We start from the raw sequence: 27738 nt of genomic DNA on the forward strand, positions 1-27738 counted from the left end.
TCCATCACCTGCCCCCCTCCCCAGAGCTCCCTATCCCCTTCAGGGATGGCCAGCTGTCTCCAGCTTCCATGAGGATGGAGCTTCCGTTTTATTCACTTGGCTTCTCATGGGTCGTTAAGGTACAAACCCTCTGCTGTTTGTTACATCAGTATACTTTCAACCTCTTAGGAAGAGCTCTTAAATGAATGAGCCTTTTTTCTTCCATATTTCATTTTCATATAGTCTCTAAGCTACGGAAAAATTGCAAAACTAACATAAGAACTCCCCTCTACACTCTACCCAAAAGCAGCAATTGCTTCCCTTTTGTTCCATCTGCCTTGCATCTGTGTCCCTCCTGCTCTCTGTGTGCATCTCTGGGCATAAACACTCCTGACCCATTGAAGAGTAAGTTATGGGAATGCCTTGTCTCTAACAACAGCCTACCATTCGCCACCGCCTACACAGGTGGTTCATCTCCTAGCACATCACACCTGTTCTCTGTGGTGAGACACATGAAGTAGACAGTGTTATCTCTATGTTACAGATGAAGAAACTGAGGCACATATCTCCTCATGTGCAGTGCTGCTCCTACTACCCTGAGCCACCAATGCTGAAATCCTCAGCCTAAAACACATAGACCCCACGATGCAGACTGTCTTTCTGATGATACATGATGTAGCAATTTTTAAAAGAAAGGGAGCCACTCTGCTCCTATAGCAGAATAACAGTGGATCAGGATCAGAGTGACCCGGATTTTCCACAGTGTAGGGTGGCCTCGTACTCTGGGTGGAAGCCCTGGGGCAAGTGAGTGGTAGGGCAGATGCAGGGGGCTCTCCTCCAGCTCATCCCCAGGCTGCCTGCTCCTTCCTCTCTCTAATTCCTTCCTTTTCTCTTCTCAGACAACTAAGGTGGGTGGCCGTGGAGTGCAGGGAGAGTGAGCACCCCCCAGCTCTCCTCACCCAACCTCCTTGGCCTCCTCCCATACTGAGCACCCGCTGAAGGACAAGGGCTGAATATAGTCTTCAGGCCAAGAGCCCAGCAGCCATGCCCGGTGCAGAGCAGGTTGCATGTATAACTAATGAGTGAGGCAGAGGGAGGGAGGGAGCGAAGGAGTGAAAGAGCCAGGGATCCAAATTCTGGTTCTGCCTTCACAGGCAGGCTACTCAACCCTCCGAGACTCGGTCTACTTATCTGTAAAATGGGAGCAACACCAAGTACTTCTAGGGTGGCTGCAAACTGTTAAATCAGATGAGACTTGGGAAAGTGTCTGTGAAGTGGATTTAAGATCCCAGTGCAGACATAGGTTAAGGAGTTTGCTGAGCCCTGCTCTGGGAATTGAAGCAGAAAATGGGAGAAGCAGAATGCAAAGTTAAAGATGCCCAAATACAAATGCCACACTCACATTCACTGCACACACTCTCACATACCCCATAGGCACACACAGGCACATATACATGCCACACACATGCACACACACCTCACACACACAACATACCACACATGCACATATACACACATGTCCATATGCACACACCACACACACTCACATATACACCCCCCACATGTGCACACCACACACGCATATGCAAACACATCACACACCTCACATAGACACACACATGCCTACACATACACCCACACACCCACACACACAAACACACACATATGGCCTCACAGCTCAGCACACCCTAAGCTTATCGGTCTCTGATGAATCCCTTCCCTTTGGGCTGGCGGCCCTCAGAAGCCCTGGACAGAAAGCCAGCACCCAGAGGCTCCCCTGCAGACACAAACATGCCAATCTCTGTAATACACCAGACCATGCAACAGAGCACCAGGGAGGAAAAGAGGGAACAGAGGCAGCTCTTTCCAGAAGTGGACAGGGACAGTTGTCTCACTCAGGTGAGACACTGAGCTGTAAAGCAATGCATAAAAAGGACAGCTGTCTGATCTTACCAATCCTGGGAACCGTTTACATGGGATCATGTTAGCATGAGAAGAATGCCAAATGGTAGGTACACCCCTGCTAGCAGGCAGGGAAAACATATTTGTGTGTGTGTGCATGTGGGTGTGAGCTTGTGAGTTGCATGTGCATGCCTGCATGGCATGTGCACATGTATTTGTGTGAGTGTGCATGTGGGGAGGCTGTGTGTGTATCTGCAAGCATATGTGCACTTGTGTATGTGCACATGTGGGCAAAGGCGTGTATGTGCATGTGTAAGTACGTGTGTGTTCAGGAAACTCACAAGAGAGACTGGGGGAGAGTTTAATGTTCATGAGCTTCTCTCTTCCTGCAGTTTAAGTCATCATGCAACACCACCAACAGACTTTTTCAAAGCTAGGCACGGGCTGGGCGGGGGCCAAGGCAGATGTTCTGAGTCCCAGAATCTCTGACCCGCATCAGAGCGGCCTGTCCTGCCCAGCACAGCCTGGGTGGTGGATTCCACCATGCTGCAAGCCAGGCCAGGGAAAAATAAATCAGACTTTCTCCTGGGAGCTTCACTGGCTTCGTGGGGTCTGTCTGAACCACAGGGCTTCCCACCACGCCCTTCCCTGAATCCCAGCGCTCCTGTCAAATTAAAGAAAGAACCACTCACCGCCTGAAAGCCAGCCAATGCGGTGATTATTCCAATTTTCCTGGAACGAGCTTTCCACACTTTCACGGGCTGGAGCCATCGGCAGCCCAGGCTCCCACCTCTCCAAGCTGCTCTCACGCCCCCTGTGGCTCCTTTCAAGTTAAGTCACCACTACGTGAAGTTATACTTTAGAGCAGCCGCTGAGAAAGGACACAGGAGGGCGGAGAGGCTGGGGCAGAGCACTCATGATCTACCTCAGGCAAATGCAGCCAGGCTGGAGGAGCCGGCCTCTCTCCTCAAAAGCCAGCTTGGCTCTGGCTGTTCTTTTGACTTTTGGGCTTGGTAACTGAACACACACTTGCATTGCCCTGAGCTCACACGAAAGCCCTCAGGGCAGAGGAAGCCCAGCTGCAACGGCAGGGCCGGGTGCCTCCCATAGAGGCTGAGAGCAGAGATGACGATCAGGTGCTGCCACTTGTGGGCTGGCCTTTAAGGTGTCACATCAGATTTTCCGCTCACTAGCAAACCAAAACCAAACCAAACAAAACTAGCACATGGCCTCCCCGCCCATCACATAACTCGTAAACCCATCAGAATTCCCAGCAACCAACCAGAATCCAGATGCCCGTAATGTCGTTAAGAAGCCTGCACACCGCCCAGATGCCAGGAGGGTCTGGGTGATTCTTCAGCCCCAAAGCGGAGGAAGAAACAGCACAGAACTGTGCAGACACAAAAGCATTCCTCTCATCCTGCCCAGTTGTAACCCATCTGATTGCTCAAAGAGAAGCACCAAGAATTGAGGGTCTCTGGGGGGCTCAAAGGCAGTTTTAAAGAAACAGGGCTTTGGGGAGATAAACATAGTTTAAAGATGCCCAACCACAGAACCACACAGGGAGTCCTGTCTCAGGCCACCTTCAAGGCTCTGATGCTGTTATTAAAACAATCTGACAGAGAGAATGCTGAAACAAAAAACAGAATCCAATCAGGTGCTCATGAGGCTGAAGTCCTATATTCAACTATTCACTTTGCGAGCCAATTCTGGTCCCACCCTCAATCCCCACTGCACCCCGAGACACAGACACATACTGGAACATCTAGACTTCTCTGCAGTCAGCCCTCCAAGTTGAGTGCCTCTTTCAGAGTTGACTATGGGTTCCCTGGTACCTGAACTCTGAAGCTCCCTGGTGAGTCAGACAGGGCTACTTGGTGTAACACTTCCTATTTAAAGATCAGACAGGGGTTACTCTCAGACACCATTCAAACCCATAACTTCTAAGAACTGGGTGCTAAATCCGGTTTCTTTGGCCCTCACTTTCCATCAACACGGGAGCTGTTCTTGTTGATAACCAGGGGTTCTTTTTTCCATTGCCTGCTGCACAGGAAGCAGAGGTCACGGTGGGAGCTGCCTGTGCCGGGCATGGGTCGGAGTGTGTCTCCCCGGGCTGCGCTGCTGAGGGGTTAGCCTCACAGATTCCCTCTGGGAAAGCCACTTAAGAGTCATTCTGAATGCATCTACTGGGGATGGGGAAGAAATGATGCAGAATGTTGACCCACTGGGCAGCAGGCTTGAAATCCTGCCTGACCAAACTGTGCCGAGGGGCTGTCCCAAACAGATGGTGCTATCCAGACAGACACACTGGCAGGGCCGCTCTGCCTGAAGCCAGCCAGCAGACGATCCTCCCTACACCACCTTCTTGGAAATCTTGGTTATGGGGGATATCGGGGTGGGGAGGGACACCCCTTGTTATCAGGGGTGGAGAGGGACAAAACATTTCCTCACTGAACTCTCATTTTCAGATAATGAAGGATTGGTCAGAGAGACAGCCAACGTGTGGCCAACAATCACCATTCCAGAGCCCTGCCCCATCTAGGGCGCACGTGCATGCCTCTAAATTTCCTCCCCTCTCCTTGGTCCAACCACAGTCCAGGAAAGCAGATTTTCTATGCTCCGTGGCAATCACAGTGGAAAATGGAAGTACAATGGAGTGCTGTACCTACCCAAGCACCAGGAGGCAGGAGTCGAGCTACTCACAGACTCCCTAGAGGAGAACTCCACGCACCCAAACTCTGCTGTGCCCCCTCTGAGTTCTGAGCATGCCAGGTGAGGCCTCTCCCTCTCTCTCTCCCTCCATCCCAGCTCTTCGGAGAGAAAGCAAGCAGCCCGCGTGACCAGACAGAGCCTTCCTTGCTAATAAACCCCTCCTGAGGCTGTGACATGTTTCAGAAGGAGCAGAAAATTACCTTTTAGGAAGCCAATGTGAGGGAAGGGGTGGGGGGACAAAGTATCAGAGCCAGGAGGTGCGCACCACAGGAGCCAGGCTGGGGTCGCGCAGCAGCCTCCCATCCCTGCAGAGGTCCGCTGAGCTCCCCATGCTGCCGGCCTCAGGGGGCCGCCCCCAGCACACAGCTCTCCCAGCAGCCCATGCCTGGAGACAGAGGACACTGAGGAGCACGCGTGTCCCCAGGATGGGTGGATGGAGGAGCTGGGAGACTGGGCAGGGATGCCGGAGGAAGGGAGAAAGGCAGGCCGGAGAGGAAGGGGTGGGGAGCGGAGAGGGAGGGCGGGAAGGAGGGAGAATTGATTTTCTCTCCTCCACTGGGACCACTGAGCTGAGTTGCCATGGAGAAAGGGGAGCCGCTGGCAGAGCCCAAGGCGGGCGGAGGAGCCATATGCCAGAGGGAAGGCATCAGCAGAGAGCCAATCCCACAGTTCTGCTGCTGCAGCCTCCCCCATACCAGGCCTCAGGGTCCAGGTGGCCAGGCGGGGAGGGGTACCGGCCGGACCGGTGGGCAAAAGCAGCAGCTGGTGGCCACCACCATGCCAAGGAAAAGGGAGGAGATGGGGGCTTTCTTACCTGGCTCGTGGTGCTCCGCTGCCCCAAGAGCCTGGGCCCTCCGTCTCACGCCACGATGCCCAGCCAGAGCCTGAAGTCGGGACCCCAGAGACTAAAGTGACCCTCTCCCCGGGCTTAGGTGATACCTGGTGTTAGGGGAGGCGTTGCGGATTTCCACCTGCCCGGCCTCCCTGTTTCTAAAAATCTGTTGCCAAATCCTGAGTCACATCTTCCCACCCTCAGGGATAAGGGGATACCCACCTATGGAAGGGCTCCGATGGCCCAGTGCCACCCATGTGGGAAGCAGAGGAGAAGGGAGGCTGCTGGGCACAGCAGGGGGAGGGGGCTCTCCTGGACACACTGGCAGGTGGATGGGGACTCCCAGGCTCCCCACGCTGGGTGGCATCTCCCATCACGCCTGTGCCAGCCTCACTGCTGCAGCTGCCCACGTCCCAGCTTCGATACTGGCTTCAGCCACCTGGCCCCACTCATACTGGGAGCAGCAAAATGGGGCTGGGGAGAAAGCCACGAGACCTCAGTGGGGTCGCAGTCTCTCTCCTTGGAGATCACATGACCAGGGGCAAGTCTGGTCACTTCCTTGAGCTTCTATCTCCTTATTACAGACAGAGATGATACCACGTTCTACCAACTGGCACTCCCAGGCACTCAGACGTGGCAGGACTTGGGGAAGGCTCAGGGCAGGCACTAGTGCTGTCCTGGGCCCATCTCAGGAGCTGCGGTCTCCATAGGGCTGGGAGCACAGTAGCAGCATCCTCCAGCCTCCTATCTCTCCCTGCTCACTTGGTAGACTCCTCAGGACTAAAACTACAGCAGGTCTGCAGCCGGCACCAGAGCCTACTAGGCCCGGCTGCCCTGACACAGAGACATCTAAGTTGGGGCACAGCCCAATCCCGTTGCTTTCTCCCTCAGTGTTTTATTTCACTTCTTTTTCTTTTTTCTTTTCTTTTCTTTTTTTTTTTTTTTTTTTTTTTTTGAGACAGAGTCAGGCTGGAGTGCAGTGGTATGATCACAGCTCACTGCAACCTCCACCTCCTGGGCTCAAAACAATTCTCCTGCCTCAGCCCAAGTAGCTGGGATTATAGGCGCCCACCACCACACCCAGCTAATTTTTGTATTTTTAGTAGAGACAAGGTTTCGCCATGTTGGCCAGGCTGGTCTTGAACTCCTGACCTCAGGTGATCCACCCATCTCGGCCTCCCAAAGTGCTGAGATTACAGGCATGAGCCACCGTGCCTGGCCTCTCTCTCACTGTTTTATGATGAAAGTGTTCAAGCATATGGCAAAGTTGAAAACATTTTATAATGAACATCCATATATTCACCATCTAGATTCTACCGCTTCTTCTCACTTTTTTTATTGCAGTAAAATACATATAACACAAAATTTACCATTTTAACCATTTTAAAGTGTTCACTTCAGTGGCATTGAGTATATTCACAATGTTGTGCAACCACCACCTCTATCTAGTTCCAGAGTTTCAGCATCCCAAAAGGAGACCCATTAGCAGTCTCTCTCCAGTCCCCTCTCCCCCAGCCCCTGTCAACAACCAATCTACTCTCTGTCTGTCTCTATGGATTTGCCTATTCTGGACATTTCATATAAATGGACTCATAAACTACATGGCCTTCTGTGTCTGGCTTCTTTCACTCAGTATCCTGTTTTCGAGGTCCATCCATGTTGTGGCGTGTGTCAGTCCTTCATTCTCTTTTATGATTGAATCGTATCCCAGTACATGGATGGACCACATTCTGCTTAGCATTATCCATCAGCCAATGGACATGTGAGCTGTTTCCACCTTTTGGCTATTGTTGTCACATTTTTTTTTTAAGACACAGGGTCTCACTCTGTTGCCCAGGCTGGAGTGCAGTGGTGTGATTATAGCTTACTGCAGCCTCGACCTCCTGGATTCAAGTGATTCTCCCACCTCAGCCTCCTGAGTATCTGGGAATACAGGCCAGGGTCATGCCACTGTGCTCAGCTTCTCACTTTTAAAATGAAGTCTTCAGAGCCCAGTGAAATATTCCAGAGCCCCTCCTAAGGGATTTGTTCCCAAAGTTGCAGGCCCAGAGGCCCCAAACTGAGTGCTCATCTCACCCTGCCTTTCCACTAAAGCAATGCTCCCCATGGGTGACCAAGTAAGGGAGGCTCCAGCTGGCCCTGGAGCCCAAGGCAGAGATCCTAAAAGCCTGTGTGTAGCCCACAAGTGGGCCTCCAGCCTCCTCCAACTCATCCCAGGTAAGCAGTCAGCTGGGCAGGGAGACACATGCATGTGCCAACCCCACACCCATGCTTTGAGATCAAATGAAACCCGGTGCCAGGACCACTGGCACTCACTGACTATGTGACTAGCCAGTCATCACCCCTCTCTGAGCTTCAGCTTCTTCAGCTGTGAATGGGGCAACAATCTCTACCCCATGGGTTTGCTCTAGAGATGATGCTGGCGCCGCCCAATAGAACTTTCCCCAGTGATGAACATGTTACACACCTGCACTATCCAGTGCAGCTGCCGTGACCTGCCACTGGCCCCAGGTGGCTACTAAGCACTTGAAATGTGATGAGTGGGAGTGGGAAATAGAACTTTTCCATTTTATTTCACTTTAATTTATAATTGAACTTAAATAGTCACACTAGACGGGTGGTCAGTTCTAAGGCCTGAGGAGATGACAAGTGTAAAAGGACGCATGGTCCAGGCCCAGGCCTAGCCCCTGGTCTCTTCCCTCAACCCCTCCTCTCCTACTTACCCCACAGTGTCTGGGCAGGGGAGCAGGCTCCGTCCACAGCCTAGCTCCAGAGGCACCTCTAAAAGGACAGAAGGTGGATGGTGGGGCTCTCAGGGAACAGCACAGATACCAACTGGGGAGTGGGCACCATAGACTCCATAATGACGTGGGTCTGGAACCGCAGGCCTCTCCTCTGCCCTGTTCTAGAACCCCTCAACTGCTGTTTCCCCTAGCAACTCCTGCGGTTATCCCTGGAATGTCTGGGCAGGGGCTGTAAAATTGGAATAGGTCCCCCCCCACTCCTTAATGTGGTGGCAGAGACCCCTGAGGGGATGTGCAGAGGGCCTTGGTTCTCGGCTGGGCTGTGGAGCTGGGCACTCAGGGAGTTTCACATAGCCACGAAGCTGCTTTCTCAGGCTCCTCTGGCAGGGAGCGTCAGGATGAGAATCCAGACCTGACTGCCACCCAGCCCTCTCACTTTGCAGATGCAAAAATCCAGACTCAGAAAGGGAGGTAACTTCTCCAACAGGGCGGGGTCTGAAGCCCAGGGTCCCGACCCCACCAAGCTGGCCCTGCAGGAGCCTCCTGAGAGGTGTCTCGGGAGCAGACCCAGGGGAAGGGGGCACTGTGCACTCTCGCCAGGTAGGCAAAAGTCTGTCTGCTTCTCGGCAGCTGTGTGGCTTCAAAGCCCAGACAGCAGGGACTGAAGACTGAGCAAGCCACCCCTCTCCTGTCCCAGACCCAGCTGAACCAACCAAAGCTGGGAAAGGAGGGGTAGTGGAGACTCCAGAAAAACAGGAAAAATTTAAACACAACCACTAAGTAAAGCATCATTAACTCCTGTTGTGCTGAGCCCACAAACAGGTAGGAGTCATGCAGAGGTGGGAGCTGTAGCTGAGGATGGGCCTGTACCCCCACCCTGCAAAGCCTTCTCCTGGCTCCCTCAACAGACTGGCCAGAAGGACCAGGACATGCTCAAAGCCCTGAATGGCCTCTCTCCACCCACTCAGAGTGAGGGCCTGCAGGCTCTGCCCTGCCACCTCTCCGCCCTGGCAAGGCCGTGGGCAAGTTCCCGCCTTGGGGCATCTATACTTGCCACTCTCCCTCCCCTCTGCTCAAGGGCCCCTTCTCACTAAGGCCTTCCTTGACACCCTGATGTAAAACTTGGCCCTGACTCTAACCCTGGCATTCCTCTGACCCTTTCTAATTTTCTTCAGAGCGTTGATCGTTATCTAGTACCCGACTTACTTTTCTTTCTTCTTTCCTTTTTATTTTAAAAATAGTACATGTAACATAAAATTTACCATCTTAGCCACTTCTTTATTTTCATTTTTTTGAGACAGAGTCTTGCCCAGGCTGGAGTGCAGTGGCACGATTTCAGCTCACTGCAACCTCTGCCTCCCGGTTCAAGCGATTCTCATGCCTCAGCCTCCAAATAGCTGGGAATACAGGCGCCCACCACCATGCCCGGCTAATTTTTATATTTTTAGTAAGACGGGGTTTCACCATGTTGGTCAGGCTGGTCTCAAACTCCTGACCTCAACTGATCCGCCCGCCTTGGCCTCCCAAAGTGCTGGGATTACAGGCGTGGCCACCGTGCCTGACCCATCTTAGCCACTCCCAGGTGCACACAGTTCTATGGCATTAGGCACATTCACATTGTTGTGCAACATCCCCACCATCCTTCTCCAGAACCAATTCACCTTCCCCAGCTGAACTCTACACATTAAACAATAACTCCCCATTCCCTCTTCACCAGCCCCAGCACTCACTGTTCTACTGTCTGTCGCTGTGCATTTGACAACTCTAGGGACCTCATCATATAATCATGGTAAGTGGAATCATACAGTATTTGTCCTTCTGTGTCTGGCTTCTTTCACTGAGCATGTCTTATGGGTTCATCCATGTGTCGTAGCATGTTCTTTTTAAAATATTGTCTGCCCAGGCACAGTACAGTAGCATACGCTTGTAGTCCCAGCTACAGGAGGCTGTGGTGGGAGGATTGTTTGACCCAGGAGTTTGAGTCCAGCCCCCTTGGGCAACATAGTGAGACCCCATCTCTAAAAAAAAAAACAAAAAAGTTTTTAACTCTCTGTCTCTCCTACTAGAATGGAGTCTCTATGAGGGCAGGGATGTTGGTTGGCTGTATCCTCGGGCTGGAAGAGCACTGGCACGCAGCAGGCACTGAATAGAATTTCTAAATATACAAACGGATGAACCAATGGATGGATGGATGAATGAAGACCCTGTATAGGTCAATGCCTCAAATGTCTGTGCCTGGCCTGGAGTTATGTCCCTCACCCCCACTGTAGACTAACTCCTGGTCCCACGCTACGGCTTTGGAACTGAAGCCACAGGCCTACCATCCCTGAGAGGTAGCGGTGCTCAGCGTGGCAGGACGCCCCACTTGATGGTAGGCTTCTCCCAGATGGCTAACTGCTTCGAGTCTTTCCCCCAGATGTAACATGTCTATGGGAGGATTATGACATGGGTAGATGAGAGTCCCCAGCCATGGAGGTGACAATGTGCCCTGGAGCCTCACAAGGCAGCAGCCACCAGGAAGAGGCATGGAGGCCAGGAAGTTCCTGGAACACCAGAATTTGGCCAACAGAGCCTGAAGCCAGCACATCGTGGAGGGGCAGCAGCCTGGGGGCATTCGGGAGACCTGGAGATGTGGCAGCTGGCCAGGAGCTGGGGTACAACCTTGACAATCACTAACCTCTCACTTCCTCGTCCTGCCAGGCTATTTATAGCCTCCCTCTCTCTGAAAACTCCTTCACCCATTTTTCTGAGCTTAACAAGCTTGGTGAATTGAAATCAGGTGGACCACCTCCCCAACCTCAGCAAGCCTGCTGGGGTGACTGCACTCAGGCCAGGCCTGCTGGCAGCTCCTGCTCCATGACAGGGACCCTTGAGGGCCTGCTGAGAGTCACAGGGTTGGGGTGCCCCCGGGAAGGTGGCATCTAAAGAGAGGGCAGCAGCTGGGCACCCAGGGAGACCTCAGCCAGAGATGCTGGACGATGGTGACCCCAGAAGGGCTCAGCTCACCCCAGGCCTCCTCCCTGCTTCAGGAAAAACAAACAGATTGGGACAGTGGAAAAACAGCTGTACCTTTAAATTATCTGGCCCACAGATATGAAAAACATTTGCATGCTGAAGCTGTTTGCATCTTCGGTTATTTTTAGGGTGAACCCAGTTGCCTCCCCTTGGAACCGGATGAAGCCCCAGAGGCACGTAGTCCTTTTTCCCAGACGGGGGTCCTGGTCCTGTTTCCCTGGGAATAAGGCTTGAGCATGAGCTCTCTGGGACCCAGCCCCCGACCAGAACCACACCGTGCATTCAGGCTTGGGAGGAACTGGAGCACCAGGGAGCCAAGGCTGCAACTTTGAACATTTGCCACTGCTGACATCGTGGCCACCCACCTGGGGCCAGAAAGAGCCCCTCCGCTGCCCCCAGAGCATGGGTGAAGAGACGAACGCTTAGCCTACTACCTCCTCTCATGCCAGGCCCAGCTGATGGGAATATTTTGCTGAGATATTTCTAGCACCAGCAGCAATTAAAGCAGATTTTCTCTTCCACTCCCCTTCCCCAAAACAAGAATAAATCAGTTCTACCAATTTCCCAGCTAATGATTTCCTCCATTAAATTAAAAAGAAGAAGAAAATGTTTTCTTAAATGGATTACCAGCCCTGTGCTTTCAGAGACCATGTGACCTGTCAACTCCTTTTAAAGTCTGATACATCAAAGTCCCTGAATTAATTTTTAATAAATAAAAAAGTCATAATCTAAGAAGCACCATCCCACACACCCCCCTCCCCCATCAAGGGTCAGCTCTGAGCTGACTCTGGGAAGCCAGCTTAATCGGGCCAAGTATGGCTCTTAATAGAGAACCAGATCCATTCCACAGATGGGAGAGACAAGGCTGAGAGATGTCAGGTGCCCAAGCACAGAAATCAGGCCCTGAGATGAACCTAGAGTTGTGGCATGCACCGTAGAGTGCTACATGTGGAACTGAGTCCTTGATTTCGAGGGGCACCTGTCTGGAGAGATGCAAACAGGTAGATCCAGGAGCTGAGGAGTAACTAAGTAGGTGTGAGCTAGCGCCATCTGCGTGACCCAGATGGGGGCTCCTGGGCAGGACCTGGGCTTCTCTTCCTCTTTTGCTCCCTGGCAGCACCTGGTATAGGGTCAGCACACAGTGCTGACATCCCCTTTGCTTCAAAAAGCCCACCCCCTACAACACAGACAAACCTCAAAAACATGATGCTGAGCAAAAGAAGCCAGACACGAAAGGCCACATATTGCAAGACTCCGTTCCTATGAAACATCTAGAAGACGCAAATCCATAGAGACAAAGAGTACGGCAGAGGCTACTGGGGGTGAGGAAAAGGGTTGGGAGTTGTTAGTTAATAGGTGCAGTTTCTGTTTGGGATGATAAAAAAAATTCTGGAAATGGATAGGGGTGATGGTTACACACATTCTAAATGTACTTATGCCAATGAACTATACGCATAAAAGTGGTTAACACAGAAAATTTTATGTTATGTATATTTTACCACAATAAAAAAAAATACAAGGAGAAAAAAGCCCACTCTCCAAAATGCAACTTGAAGATACAGGATGGCCAATAACTCCACAGGGACAATGGTGGGACCCTCTGCAAACTGCCCCCAGCCAGACTCAATGCTTAAAGCACAGCGCAGAGGCTCACAGGGCCTGTCTTGTCATGTATGAACACCAGGGACCTTCAGAGAAGGGCTCTTTGTGTGAGCCAGCATGACTGAACCAGGATGCCCTGTCTCCCTGGCGGCCAGCCAGATGCCACAGGGCAGGCAGGGGCTGAGAAGTCTCTGTGGACACCTCCCTGGAAGGCACCTCCTGGTCTCGGCATTCACTGCACCCTTTTCCTGAAATGCACTTCCCGATATTCCGTAACTTGCTTCCTACGTTTATTTAGGTTTTCACAGGGAGGTCCTCTCTGACCATCTACAGTTAGAAAAATACCGGGAAGGTTGCTGGAGCCAGGCAAGGTAGCCGTGAGCAAGAACAGGAAAGCCAGGGCCCCAACACTATGACATGCCAGCACCTTCCTGCTCCCTGGCTACAGAAAAGCAGCTTGCAGGGGGCATCAGGTCCTGGCTCCATCATTTACCAGCTTGGGGGCCTTGGCTAGTTCCTTCAACGCTCTAAACCTCGGTTTTCTCTTCTACAAAATGGGGGTGAAGACAGTGTTTGTCTCTTGGGCTTTTCTGAGGACTACAATGAGATGATGTATAGTAAGTGTTAAGCATATGGCTGGGACATGGTCAAAGGTCGGTAAATGGTAATGATACATGGATTATAATGGAAGTACAACATTAATCCCTTAATGCTGGCCAGGAGGTGTGGGTCAGCGATCCTGAAGACAGGGGAAGGGGCCAGTCGGGCCAGACCACAACCACAACTACTCTTCTCAGCATGTGAATTAACTGATTGAATCCTTTTGTCCCCACGTTGCATATGAGGAAACTGAAGCACAGAGAGGTTAGTGACTTGCCCCAGGACATACAGCCAAGAGGTAGTGGAGCCCCGATTCAAATTCTAGTCATCTGGCTCCAAGCCTGAGCTGGCCACCACTGTTCCATAGGGTATCTCAAGGGAAGTGTGGAAGGAGGCTCTGAGAAGAGTCTCTGGCGTGTAGAGGCAGACCCACAGCCGGCTTGCACAGCTCTGACTTCCGGACATGAGCCTCTGGAAGTCCTAGGGAAAGGTCTCAGAGCAGGTCCCTCAGGGAAGCCCACAGAATGGTTGGACTGGCCTGGTTCTTCTCAGGCCCAAGACCTTGGTACTCAGTTCTGCTCAGCCCAGCCACTGTGATTAGCACCCAAGGGTGCAATTAACTCCTTCAGAACCAAGGCTAGGGCACTAAAGGGAAGAAGTATCTCCATGTTCTGGCTTACGAGGCATTCCTCAGACCCTCAGAGAGCCTGGAGACAACTAGAGACCCAAATCCTTCCAGGGACTAGAAATAGCGGGCCCTGCACACTTATGGGAGACTCTGTGTACCCTGCTGAAGGGCAAGCTGCTTCCAACTCCCTCTCAAAGGGAATGAATTTCCCTCAATGAAACTTTCTTTTTTCTTTTCTTTTTTTTTTTTTTTTGAGACAGCGTCTCACTCTGTCGCCCAGACTGCTGGAGTGCAGTGGCGTGATCTCGGCTCACTGGCAACCTCCACCTCCCAGGCTCAAGCAAGTCTCCTGCCTCAGCCTCCCGAGTAGCTGGGATTACAGGCGCATGCCACTACCGCGCGGCTAATTTTTTTAGTAGAGACGGGGTTTCGCTATGTTGGCCAGGCTCCTGACCTCAAATGATCTACCCACCTTGGCCTCCCAAAGTGCTGGGATTATAGGCATGAGCCACCGTACCTAGCCCTCAATGCAACTTTCTAAAAAATGCCTACTACAAATCTCTTAACTAATGAGACTCTTAGGCTGCTGCAATACAGAATTTCTTTTTTTTCTTTTTTTTTTAGAGACAGGGTCTCGCTCTGTCACCCAGGCTGGAGCGCAATGGCACAATCACAGCTCACTGGAGCCTCAAACTCCTGGGCTCAGGCAATCCTCCCACCTCAGCCTCCCAAGTAGTTGGGATTACAAGTGTGCACCACCATCCCTGGGCAATTTTAAAATTTTTTGCAGAGACAGGGTCTCGCTATGTTGCCTAGGCTGGGCTCAAACTGCTAGACTCAAGCAATCCTCTGGCCTTGGCCTCCCACAGTGCCGGGAGCTACCACGCCCAGCCAGCAATACAGAATTTCTAACTAGTCTCCCTCCTTTTCACTCCAGCCTCTACAAGGTGGCCCAAGTGAGCATGTTAAAATAAAAACACAAATGAGATTATGCTACTCTCTACCTCAGAATCCTCCAAGAACTCTGTTCACACTTCGCATCGAGTCCAGCGTCTTTACCATGACCTGCAAGTCCTCCAAGGTTGTGCCCCTGACTCTCCATCATTTCCTACCACCTTTCCTCTCTTGTTCTGTTCCAACCACCCTGCCTTCCTTGCTTGCCTCAAACTTGCCAGGACACTTCAACCTCAGGGTCTTTGCACCTGCTATTTCCTCTTTCCCAGATATTACATGACTTGCTTTCTAAATTTATTTAAGTTTCTACAAAGAGGTCCTTTCTGACCATCCTATCCAAGCTCCCGCCCCCCGCCACCCCACACCTCTCTCTTCCCTCCCCTTGCTTACTTTTCTTCCTGGCATTTAGCACCACCAAAGAGCATATTTTAGGAAGGAATTTCATTTGGCTCACTGATGAATCTGTGCTTAGAACAACACCTGGCACATGAGTGGTGTTCAAAACCTCTGTTGATGGCTTTAGAAGTGAGAATGATGGGTGGAAGGTAGCAACTGGAAGTGGAGGGGTGTGGGGGTGGCAGGAGGGTGGTGTGGGGCTTTTGAGAATTGGTGAAAGAAGAAAAAGCTTGAATAAATGAACAGAAATAAGTTAAAATGATAATCAAAGATCTTCCCTGCTCCCCGCAAAATATCACCAGGCCCAGAGAGTTTTATAGCTGATGTTAGCAAACTTTCGAGAAGTTCAGAAAAAAAGGTTACTCTTTGTTGAGGGGAGAGGGACAAATAAAACAAAAAACAGGCACATCTTCATGAACAAGATGCCATCTGAGTAGGCCCTAAAGTAAGATTTGAAGCCACGACAGCAACAACTTGGAATCCCCCAGGGAACCTTGTGTATGTCTCCTTTGCACTCATGTTGCTGCCTCCAGAAATGCCCTTCTCCACTTTGCCTCTGGTCTCAGCCCTCTGTCCCCCTTACTAAACCTGCTCTATCACTCTGGACATCCAAGCACACAGTGAGCACTGCATAAATGTTAGCTGCTGTTGGGCTTACTTGCTTACATGTCCGAGTCCCTGGCTAATTTGTATCCCCAGTGCCTGACACCATAGCAGGTATACAAAAAATGATAGAGGAATGAACAAGGCACACAAAAAGCCTAGCAAAAGCTACATATTTACTCTTAAAAAAGCTTTCGGGCACAGCTGCTGTAGGCTTGCAAACCAAGGCATCCAGGCTGCGCAGCCCCGAACCCACCCTCAAACTCTTGGCCTCGTGAAATTAGGCAACAGGGGCCCTAGGTGAGCCAGAGGGCACTGAACTTTGCCTCAAAATTAGCGCTTCCTGATATGAGCAAGGAGGTGACAGCAGCCAGAAATCGCTACCCTCCCTGCACCCAATGAAGCTGATAGAAAGCTCTGGGTGACTCAAGGCTCTAAAATGTAACATTTGTCTGGCTGTTTACTTCCCCTTTATGCAGCTCAACTACTTAGATCCTTCTTCCTACTAGTGGGAGATGGATCCCAGTGGTGAGAAAAAAGCAATCCAAGTCCTAGAGTCTCAGGGGTCTTTAAAGCTGATCCGAGGGAAGACAGAGATGAATAAAGATGGAGGAGGAAGAGAACAGAATTTTTCCTCCCATACTCACACAAAAAAGATCTCGAATACCCATGCTTCATCCCCAACTATCACTACTCATGCAAACAAAGCCAGAGAAACCCCTGGATTAGCTACTGCTCTAAGAACTGACTGTGTCTTTCTCCCTCATCCGTCAATCCCCTATCAGCCTTCAAACTCAGGTCAAAATTCCATGGAGCAGGAAAGCAGGTAAGACCTGGATTCTGAGTGTGACAAACCACCATCCTCTGTGAAAAGGCCTTGCTGTGAGCCATCAAGACCACAAGCATGAGTCAGAGCCAACAAATGGACATCTTTTGCAGCCAGTGGAGAGACAGTGAGCTTTGCCCATGAACAAAGATGACTCAGTGGAGCCGCAGAAAGGAAATCAACATTTATGGAGTATTCTTGGAGTTATCTACAGCTGTATAACAAATTAACCCAAAACTTAGCAGTTTAAAACAAGAAAAATTTATTATTTCATACTGTTTCTGTGGATCAGGAAGCTGAGAGTGGCTTGGCTGAGTGTTTCAGGGTCTTCCATGGGGTCACAGTCAAGATGTTGACCAGGGCTGCAGTCATCTGAAGGTTTGGCTGAGGCTGATAGAGTCATTTCTAAGTCAACTCATGTACGTGACTGATAAGTTAGTACATGGTTTTTGGCTGTACTCACTTCCTCACCACATTTCTGAACCTTTCCAGAGAGCTTGAGTGTCCTCACAAGATGGTGGCTGGTTTCCCAGAGAAAGTGATCCAAGAGAAAGGACAGCAGAAACCACATTTTCTTTGTTTAGAGACAGAGTCTCTGCCACCCAGCTGGAGTGCAGTGGCACAATCTCGGCTCACTGAAACCTCCACCTCTCAGGTTCAAGTGATTCTCCTGGCTCAGCCTCCCAAGTAGCTGGGACTACCGGCACAGGTGCCAACACACCTGGCTAATTTTTTTTTTTTTTTGTATTTTTAGTAGAGATAGGGTTTCACCATGCTGGCCAGGCTGGTCTAGAACTCCTGACCTCAAGTGATCCACTTGGCTCGGCCTCCCAAAGTGCTGGGATTACAGGCGTGAGCCACCACGCCCAGCCCACGCTGTCTTTTATGGGGCCTTGGAATTCACAATCTGTCATTTCCAACACCCTATAAGATACACAGGTAGCCCGATTCAGTATGGGAAGGGACTTCACAGGGGTATGACTATGGGGATGGGAGACTGAAGCCAGCCTGGAGGTGGCCGGCACAGCCACATTGTGGTCTTCCTAACCCTTGATGTAGACCATCTCCTTTCAACCTCAAGACAGCCCTTGAAGGCAGGCATTTTCATTTTACAGACATAGGTTCCTGCGTACCCGCACTGACCTGAGCCTCTTGTCCAGCCTCCTTGGGGCAGAGAGAACGAATTGGTGGTGAGCCATGTAGTGAGAATATAGTTGCAGGAATCCAGGAGGAAGGAGGCTCAGGAAAAGTGGTGCAGGATTCAGCCACTCACACGGTTACCACCTTGCTACCAGGGCCAGGCCACCCAGCCACTGGTGGCCTTACAGAAACAGCAAGGAGCATCTGCTCTCTCGGTTCTGCCACCTTGCCCCTCCCGAGGTGCCTGGCTTCACGGCAGGATTGCCGTCCTGCAGCCAGTTCATTAGGTGGCCCCCTGTGCAAGGTGCCTAAGCGATCTGTGGCTGCAGGTGCCACCTCATGGGGTTTGCAATTTATAGTCACTCAGAGGCAGAGGACACAGGTGAAGAAGGCGTCAGTCCCACCAGCTACCAAAGCTGCCTTGTCTCGCAGGAAAACATGACTGAGGCTTATCAATTTCCCCCATTTCATTCTCACCACCACTGACAGGGAAGAAGAACTGATTAAGTCCATAAATCTAATTTCTCCACCTAGGGCTGGATGGTTCTCAAGGACGGTTATTCCTCCTCTGCACAGGCCTGGGGTGGGGGTGCTGAGTGAGGGTCGTGGAATTGAGACAGAAGTTGGTATCACCACCCCCAGGGCCAAATCCATTTCCCTATGGCACAAAGGCAGAGAGGTGCATTTGAGCACTGCAAGCACTAGGGTCAGCTTTGCTGATATTTTGGAAGAGGCAATGACATTATGACTCCCAGATGGGCCACACTGATTCACACTGGAAAGCACCTTCCCGCTGTCACCCAGAGCATATAGGAGCCTGGCCTGAGTTTCTACACAGAATATGTGTAGAAACACATTTTTGGGCTGCCTCATGATACAGAGAAGACCTTGGCCTTGGAGAATCAGAGCTGTCCTGATCCACTTCCAAGCTGTGAGACCTCCTTGCACCCTGAGTCCTCATCTCTCAGCCTGCCTTGTGGGGCTGATTCAAGGGGGAAGTGGTATGACGTGCACAGAGGCCCCAGCACAGCACTCACCAGGGGGAAGAGAGTCAACACTGAGCTGTTTCTCCATTCTTCCTTGCCCTCTTGCTTTGTTTTGGAAACTGAGGGATCCCTGGAGTAAGGTGGCCCAGCGGAGAAATCCCCCAAAGAGCGTTCTGCACCTACACACTGGAGTGGGTATGACAGGCCCCACTTGGATGCTACAGACTGTTTCCTGCAACCCCTGGGTCCAGCCTTGGGCCCAAGAACCAAGGATTGGCTCTGGGGTGGCCCAGCAGAAAGGTGAGCAGGGCAGTTAATTTTAATAAAAGGACTCCAGTCTGGCACCATGGCTCACGCCTGTAATCCCAACACTTTGGGAGGCCCAGGCAGGAGGATGGCTTGAGGCCGAGTATGAGACCAGCCTAGGCAACATAGTGAAACCTTATCTCTATTTTTTCAAAACAAACAAAAAGGACTCCATCCTCCAGAAAGCATTGCCACACTGCAGCCTCAAACAGGATTACTAAATCGCTGTTTGAAAAGACAAAGCAAGATTAAACAAATACTTAACTGCCCTCATCCTCATCCCAGGTCTGTCATCAGTCAGGCTAATCTAGTCTTGCTGGGTTCCCAGATCGGCCCAAAAGGCTCCTCAAGGCTTTATCTTCTCCTCAAAGCAGGGCCTCAGGCCAGACATGGCTGGCTCCCCAGGTTCGGCCTGCGGACCTGCGGCCTCCTCTAGCAGAGCCACCTCTGCCTTTGCCATGCCCTCTCCTAACCCATCCTAGGTCTCCGAAAGAGTGAGGAAAAACTGCCAGAAAACTGGAAAGAAATCCTCTCCTTCCTGATCTCTGCAACTCCTTCTCCCTCTCAGTGGCTGCTCAAAGGAAGGACATTGCCTCCCCACCTCGACCTCTCCCCCGAGCCCCTGGAGCCCCTCTGGGAAGCTACAGTTTATGCCGCTTACAGTCACTTCTGTATTGTCCTCTGACCCCCTCGCCAACTGAGAACTGTGTTTGAGATGTAAAAGCACCCTTTAAAAATGCACTTGTGATCCATGGATGTGTGGATTGACAAAATGAGGTCTTATACACACAGTGGAAGATGATTGCACCACGAGAAGGAATGAAGCTCAGATGCATGCTCCTACATGAACTTGAAATCATGATGCTCAGTGGAAGAAACCAGACACAAAATGCCACATGGTGTGTCACTCCGTTCATAAGAAATGTCCATGATAGGCAAATCCAGAGATAGAAAGTAGATTAGTGGTTGCCAGGGGCTGGGGGTTTGGGGACAAATGAGGGATAACATCCATCTAGGAGCTCATTTTTGGTGTGACGAAAATGTTTTTTTAAAAAAACCTTTATTTATTTTTACACATTGTAAGAGAATAGAAGAAAATGTTCTAAAAGTAACTGTGGTGTTCATTATACAACTCTGTGAACATACTAGAAACCATTGAATTGTACACTTTCAATGGGTGAATTGTATGGTATGTGAACTATATCTCAATAGAGCTGTTATTTAAAAATACACACACACGCACGCACGCACACACACACGCACGCACGCGCTCACACACACACACCTTGAAATAATCATCTGTAATCAACAGAGTCTGGCCGCTGCAGTGGAGCCACCCCCTGCTCCTGAGCCCCTTCCTCCTGCCACTCGGCAGCCCCTCCAGAGCCAACCTCCCACTCCCCTCAACCTGAAGTACTGACTCTGGGGGCCAGCCCTGGGAGGGAGAACAAGCAAAAGATTCAGCCCCTATCCCAAACTCTGAGGATGGAGCTAGAGGCCACAGAAGACAGGCTGTTGCAGCCCAGGAGAGACTGCTCTTCCATGGCTTTAATACCTCCAACCCTGAGACCAGAAGCCACAAGACACCAACATCCAGTTGGTTTGTGAATGACTGTGAGGAACCTGGAGTCTATGGAAGGACACAGAGCCAGGAGGCCTGGGCCAGAGCCCAAGACCACCAGAACCCCCTGGGCAGAGGCATCCCCACCCACACTCTTAGGATCAGCCCCCTCATCTCAGGGACAAAGCCGGGGATCCCAGCGAGAGGCCCCTCAGGCTGGGCTCCGAGGCTGCGGCTGGCCCAGTGCAGCAGGCCTGGGGATGCTATGTGGCTGTGAGAAAGGCCTGGTTAGGGGCCACATGGACACAAAGCATCGTCAAACACTCCAGGTGTCACTGGGCCATGGCAGCTGCTTCTCTTGTGGCACTGCTGGCTTGGCCAACAGAGCCAGGTGACACATTTCAGGAATACTTGTCTTATTTGAGCCTCACCAGTCCAGGGCTGGCTGTAGACTTAAAAGGGGTTGACCAAGGTGACAGGTCTGCCAGCCAGAGGAATGGAACTCAAGTGGTGCAGGGGGTCCCAGAACACCAGGAAGCCAGTCCAAGGCTCTCAGAGAGCTCAGGCAGGCTCCTGGGAGGTGACTCCGGCTGACCTCGGAAAGGCCCCATGTCTTCACCCAGCAGGCTGAAGCGGAGCCCAGCCAAGGCCTGTGATCCTGTGCTTCCTGCCAGGCTTGTCCTCCGGCGCATCAGGCTCACCCACAATGCCATGGAAGTCTCCATCATCTGCTCTGCCCCAGGAAAGCGGACTGAGTCCTCTGGGGACGTTACCCAAATAGCTGCCTCCAACTCTGGCCATAAAGCCAGGAACTTGGGAAGCTGGTAATTGGAGAAACTCTTCTCCTCCCCCACAGGACCATAAATTACCGTACTCCATCTGCACAGATGCATCAAAGGCCCAGACAGCCTTCTCCAAAACCAAGCACAGGCAGTGGGGTGGGGTCCCTCCACCTCCTAGAAGCAGCTCCCAGGTGGGGCCGAGGGCAGGGAAGGCCAGGTTCCCATCTGAGAATCGAAGGCCTTGGACTGACCAACCTCCTGGCTCTGACCCCACGTCTGACTCATAGTTGGTAACAAACATCACATCTACCCCAGGGCAAGACTGCAGCCACACAACCTCTCCTTTCTTCACTCTATTTATCAGTACACCCTCGCAGAACCACAGACACGTGAAAATATTTATATGATCAGATTAATTTCTGGGCTTCGTGGCGCACTGAAGCAAGCATGTTTATCCTTCCCTCATACAACACTTTTTCTTTGGTCACTTCTTTTTCGGGGCACTGGGGCTCACAGCACGGCAGTGCGTCCACATTAGGGTGGCTGCTGGGGATCCAAGACCCTCCACTCCACCATCTTTGCACAGCAGGCTGATTCAGGGCTTGGAACGTGGTGAGGGGGCCCAGGGGAATGGGCTGCTCCCCTGGGGAGTCGGTTATCTCTGCTCCAGACCCTGGCTTTTGGCAGTAGCCAAGCTTGCTGGACAGTCGCCCCTGTGGTGACAGGGAGAGCTAAGCAAATCAGAACCGATGGCCCTGTGCTGGGCACAGATCCCGCTTGGCAGCCCCTGCTGACGATTGCTCTGCGCTGCCATCTTTAGAAACAATCATTTCTTGGGCGTGCACCCACATGTGTACATCTCGATTTTACAGGCTCTGTTAAAGCGCAAAGATCTTTCAGGTACTCAACAAAGCAAGATGTCGTGATGTTGCCACCAGCCTGCCCCCTCCTCCCCCCGCCTCCGACCTGTCACCCAGATGAAGTGAGACGAAGTGTCTTCCAATACACACATCGGAGCGTGTCACTTCTCTGAGTAAAGGCCCTCAGCGCTCCCCTTGGGTTTCAAGGCAACATCTAAGCTCCTTAACTAGGGCACGAGGCCCCCAACCTGGTCCTCCCTGCAGCTCAGCCCCAGCCAGACTCTCACAGACAGGAGCCCATGGGGCTCCTCCTGCCTCGGGGCCATTGCGAAGGCGGTTCCCTCTACCAGGAAGACTCTCCCTTGTTTACAGGCAACCCTGCCTCCTGTGTCGTGTGAACTCAGCACCCCACAGGATCTAAACCAAGCGTCAGCATCTGAGGCTCCCTTCATGGGCTCCATGCCCCAGTGGCAGACCCCCCAACCCCACTTCCACAAGGCTTGGCACTATCGTAAGGATCACCACCGCCCATGACTGATGCCTGTGATGGCCTGAGAGCTCCTTGAGAGTGGGGGCTGGAACTGATTCACTTCTGCAGCCCTGTAGCTCAGAGCCCACACTCAGGGCTGAATGATGGATCCATACACGTGTCGCCTGCTCAGGGAGCCAAAGTGGCCCCGTGGCTTGTCCCCTGAAGCCCTAAAGCACCAGGAATACATTGGGAATTGGGACAGGGGGACAGACCCCTCCTTTGAGGGACTAGCCCCACTCCCATGTGATGGCAGCTCAATCTCCATCTGTAGCCAGCAAGCACACCCAGGCACCATTTATTTACGCAATATTAACACATGCCCTGCTTGCATGCCCCAGCTCTTGGCCCTGGTTAAATGAGGCCACAGAAGAGGAATGGGCTCGCGGGAAGCCACTTCCCATGATTGGTGACTGCACAGCAACCATATTTTATTCACGGTGAGTTCCTGGGATTCTTGCCAGCTTACCGACTTCAATCCTTTTCCATGAAAAGTGTGTCTTGGGCATGCGTTCTGTTCCTCACCCAATGCCAGAATCTGCTTCTAGCTAGGAATAGGCAGTGGGAAGATGGGGAGGGGGGCGAGGAATGAGAGAGAACCCAAAAGGACATGGAGAAGGAAGAAAGAGGGAGGAAGGTGTGAGGAAGGAGCAGAGAGGAACAGGGAAGGAGACAGTCGCAGGCCCGGGGGCATCTGGAATCCCTCCCCCTGCACCACTAGCCTAAACAAGGGTCCCAACACCAGCCAGCCTGGGCTGAGCAGTGAGGACCTGGAACCAGAAGACAAAGCTGTACTCTTGTCAAGAGGAGGGATCCAGGCAGGGCAGAAGCAGAAAAAAGACACAGGAAGGTGGCTTGTGGAAGTCAGGAGCCACCCAGCAGGATGGCAGGCTGGCCATAGAATCCTCCAGGCCCAGCAGGTATCCCCGGCCCCTCTGCAGCAAAAACGAGGCCCAGGGAAGCTAGAGGAACTAAAGGATGCTGGACTGGTGCCACTGTGCTTAGCGCAACACAGCTGTCCCCAGGACTCCCCAGAGTGGGGCCACCCTGCCATCTCTCTTTATTTTTATTATTATTTATTTATTTATTTATTTTTTAATTTATTTTTTTGGTATGGAGTCTCGCTCTTGTCGCCCAGGTTTGAGTGCAGTGGCACGATCTTGGCTTGCTGCAACCTCTTCCTCCTGGGTTCAAGTGATTCTCCTGCCTCAGCCTCCTGAGTAGCTGGGATTACAGGCGCCCACCACCACGCCCAGCTAATTTTTGTACTTTTAGTAGAGACGGGGTTTTGCCATGTTGGCCAGGCTGGTCTCGAACTCCTGACCTCAGGTGATCCACCTGCCTTGGCCTCCCAAAGTGCTGGGATTACAGGCATGAGCCACCGCGCCCGGCCTGCCATCTCCCTTTTATTAGTGATTGCAAAGTGCTAAGGGGGAAAGACTTTCAGCAGCCCACTTTCCTGCACAGTCCTCAAGAGGCCAGCACCTCCTTTCCTCTCCTTGGCAGACCCTCCCTCGCTCCTCTACCCTCGAACCCACAGGCACAAGTGAGCTGTGGCTGGGAGTCAGGAAGGGAGATTGTCTTTCTTAAGGTACGCACATGCTCAGCAGTGATGGCATGGATGGGGAGGGGTTCCAGCAGACTTATTTATAGCCAAGCAGCCTGTCCGCACGCTCTCCAGTGCGGCCTGCCTCACTTGCCTGCCTGCCTGCCTTCCTTGCCTGCCTGTCTGCCTTCCACTGGGGTTTTTCAATCTGTGCCTATATTTATCGCCCAAAGCCGCTGGGATAATGGCAAGGCCAGAAATAGCCTTGAAGACATTCACGTGAAGATGACGGGCAGGTCCCCAGCTCCTGGGCTGACCTCGCCCCGACATCTGCCACTTGGCAGTGGGTATGAGGAACAGCTGGACAGAGCTCGGGAATTGGCTGCAGCCAGATGGGAACAACATAATCCTCCTTTCTCTGCTGGCCTTGGCCCTCTGTAGTGATGCAGGGGACATGTCGAAAATGATACATCACAGCCGCCAGGCCACAGGGAGACCAAAGGTGACAGAGATTCCTGACGTCAGTGTGCTAATCAGAGCAGACAGTCCAGAGAAAGAGAGAAGAATCAAAGGCAGCAGCACAGCCTCACAGAAAGCAGGTCACCCCCAGCACCCAGGTTGCAGGGAGATGCTCTCCTGCCTGGCTTCTTGCACCTGTACAACGGAATCATGGGCCCATTTCCCATTTCTGTCCTCTGGGATGAGCGCTGGCCCACAGGCTCTGGGAGATGCTCTCAAGGGAACAAGGATTTGGGTCCTAAAGAGGCCTGGAATGGGTTGGGGCTCATGGGAGGAGGAAGAAGGTGCCAGATGTAAGTCAGGACCAGGACGGGGAGCTAGACATCTAGGCAGGATGGAGGGTGTCAGGGACCACCAGCCAGAGCCCTATCATAGGAGGGCAGCAGTACGAGATAAGAAACATGTGCAGGCCAGGCACAGTGGCTCAAACCTGTAATCCCAGCACTTTGGGAAACTGTGGGAGGATCACATGAGTTCAGGAGTTCAAGACCAGCCTGGGCAACATAGTAAGACTCTGTCTCTACAAAAAGAGAAAATTTTTTTTTAATTAGCCAGGCATGGTGGCCTGCATCTATAGTCCCAGCTACTCCAGAGGCATAGGCAGGAGGATTGCTTGAGCCCAGGAGTTCAAGGCTGCAGTCGGCTAATATGCAAATGGAGAAGAGGAAGCGCCTCCTAATTAGAAGCAAACACACAGATGCCACAGAGACAGCCACAAGGTTGGCGAGTGAGTCCCCCGAATCCCAAGGGCTCCCAAGTGTCCACTCCTGAGAGCTGAGCTCAGGGGCCGGCTTCCTTCCCAGCCCAATCTCCATCCTGCCAGCCTTTGTCTCTGTACTTCAAGAACCTGAAACTTCTCAGCACTCCCCAAAGATACCATGCACTTTGAGTACTGAAGGCTCATTCTGGTCCGTTTGCCTTTCCCCCTTTACTCCTGATAAACTCCTCCATATCCTTCAAAGCCCATTTGAAATGCTCCCTCTTGTATGAAATCTTCTCCATCAGATGTCAGCTGCTGCCTTCTCTCTGCTCTAGCTGCACTCTGTGCCTCCCTTCTGTGCATGTGCTATGCATTCCAACATGTGTCTATACCCCCATCCCAGGGGCTGAGTTCCCCTTCCTCACTGGATCTCTGATTCAGTGGGCACAGCAAGCACCTGCCAAATAAGGGAGGCAACTGATTCCCTCCTTCACACTCACCCAGAACTGTCGATTTTGCTGAAAATATATATATATATATATCTTTTTTTTTAAAGAATGAAACCTCATACCAGGACTCCCTTTGGAGATGAGGGCAAAGGCAAGTCTGGCTCTCTGAATCTGCCTCCCTATGTTCCTCGGAGAACACCCAGCACAGCAAGATTGGGAAGCTACTGTTCTGCCAGGGCTTGACTGGCGGGACAAGTAGGATACTCCTCTACAGAGAGGGAGGAGGCCCACCTTTGTGCCTGTGGGCTGACGAAGTCCTGGGGGCTCTGGGCCCTACCTGCAGCACTGGCAGACTTCCCACAAGCTCCTGGTCTGAACATCATCTCCTTCCACATGGCCGATCATAGAGCAGGAGCCCAGTGCAGAGGAAAACTAGGCATGTAGCTAAGGGCTGGGTTAACCTTCTCTGTGCTACTGTTTTTTTAATGACCCAAACAGCTCCTGGCTCCTGGATGCCTGGCTCCAGGTCCCACTGTGTGCCTGGGTTCAGATGCCTATCCATGCTGGCACTGTTCCAAGTCCCACCTACAGCTTCTCAGATCCCACAGCTGGCGCACTATCCTTAGGAAGCCCCTCCAGCTGAGGAGAGAGATGCACAGATGTGCCAGGCACTGACAGCCTGGGAGGCCTATTCCCAGGGGCAATCAGAAGACTAGAAAGCACTGAAGGAGGCAGTGCCCTGTAAGGACAGCTCTACATCCACAGAAAACACCACTAACAGAGCACCCAGGTGTGCAGGCATCCATGCCCGGGGGAAGTAAGAATTGCAGGTGACACGCGCACAGCCTTACCAAGGACTCCGCAGACACCTACTCCTTTCTTCCACATGACCATATGCAGTAAGGACTAATAAGGTCTGCATTTCACAGAAGAAGAAACTGAGGTGCAGTGAGTTGAGGGGACTTGCCCAAGGTGTCCCAGGCAGTTAGGTTCTGGAACCTGCATTAACCACACTATACAATTCTCCATGCAGATAAAACAATGTGCAACGTAAAATGCTGCAGCCTCTCTGGAAAACAGTCTGGCAATTCCTCAAATATGCTGAACACAGAGTTACCATATGACCCAGCAATTCCACTTGTAGGCATGTGCACAAGAGAAATGAAACATGTCCAATAAAAACTTGTACACAAGCTGGGCATGGTGGCTCATGCCTGTAATCCCAGCACTTTGGGAGGCCAAGGCAGGTGGATCACCTGAGGTCAGGAGATCGAGACCAGCCTGACCAACATGGTGAAACCCCGTCTCTACTAAAAATACAAAAATTAATTGGACGTGGTAGTGGACGTCTATAACCCCAGCTACTCGGGAGGCTAAGGCAGCAGAATCACTTGAGCCTAGTAGGCGGAAGTTGTAGTGAGCTGAGATTGCACCACTGCACTCCAGGCTGGGCAACAGAGCGAGACTCCGTCTCCAAAAAAAAAAAAAAAAAAAATCATGCAGCACTGACATATGGTACAGCACGGATGAACCATGAAAACATGATGCTGAGTGAAAGAAGCCAGAC

At 51.9% G+C, this 27738-nt stretch overlaps 1 protein-coding gene and 1 long non-coding RNA gene across 29 annotated transcripts in view; one reads left to right on the forward strand and one right to left on the reverse strand.

The window, feature by feature from the left end:
* The window catches only part of PITPNM2 (phosphatidylinositol transfer protein membrane associated 2), a 164563-nt gene that overhangs the window by 86404 nt on the left and 50421 nt on the right, over nucleotides 1-27738 (reverse strand). For 2 of the 28 annotated variants that reach the window (XR_010147817.1, XM_054663758.2), the window contains exon 1: nucleotides 8149-8357. The exons of 25 other annotated variants lie outside the window; for them this stretch is intronic. The gene's annotated coding sequence lies outside the window, so the exon portion shown is untranslated. Of the gene's footprint in view, nucleotides 1-8148; nucleotides 8358-27738 lie in introns of those variants that run through there. One more of the 28 variants, XM_016924484.4, reaches the window with a different exon arrangement.
* On the forward strand, nucleotides 8369-11744 carry LOC107967671 (uncharacterized). The gene is made up of 4 exons (XR_002938891.3): nucleotides 8369-8991; nucleotides 9887-9958; nucleotides 10586-10823; nucleotides 11313-11744. It is a non-coding gene; the product is annotated as an uncharacterized LOC107967671 (long non-coding RNA).

Source organism: Pan troglodytes, chromosome 10 (assembly GCF_028858775.2).
Source record: "Pan troglodytes isolate AG18354 chromosome 10, NHGRI_mPanTro3-v2.0_pri, whole genome shotgun sequence".
NCBI classification, from domain to species: domain Eukaryota; kingdom Metazoa; phylum Chordata; class Mammalia; order Primates; family Hominidae; genus Pan; species Pan troglodytes.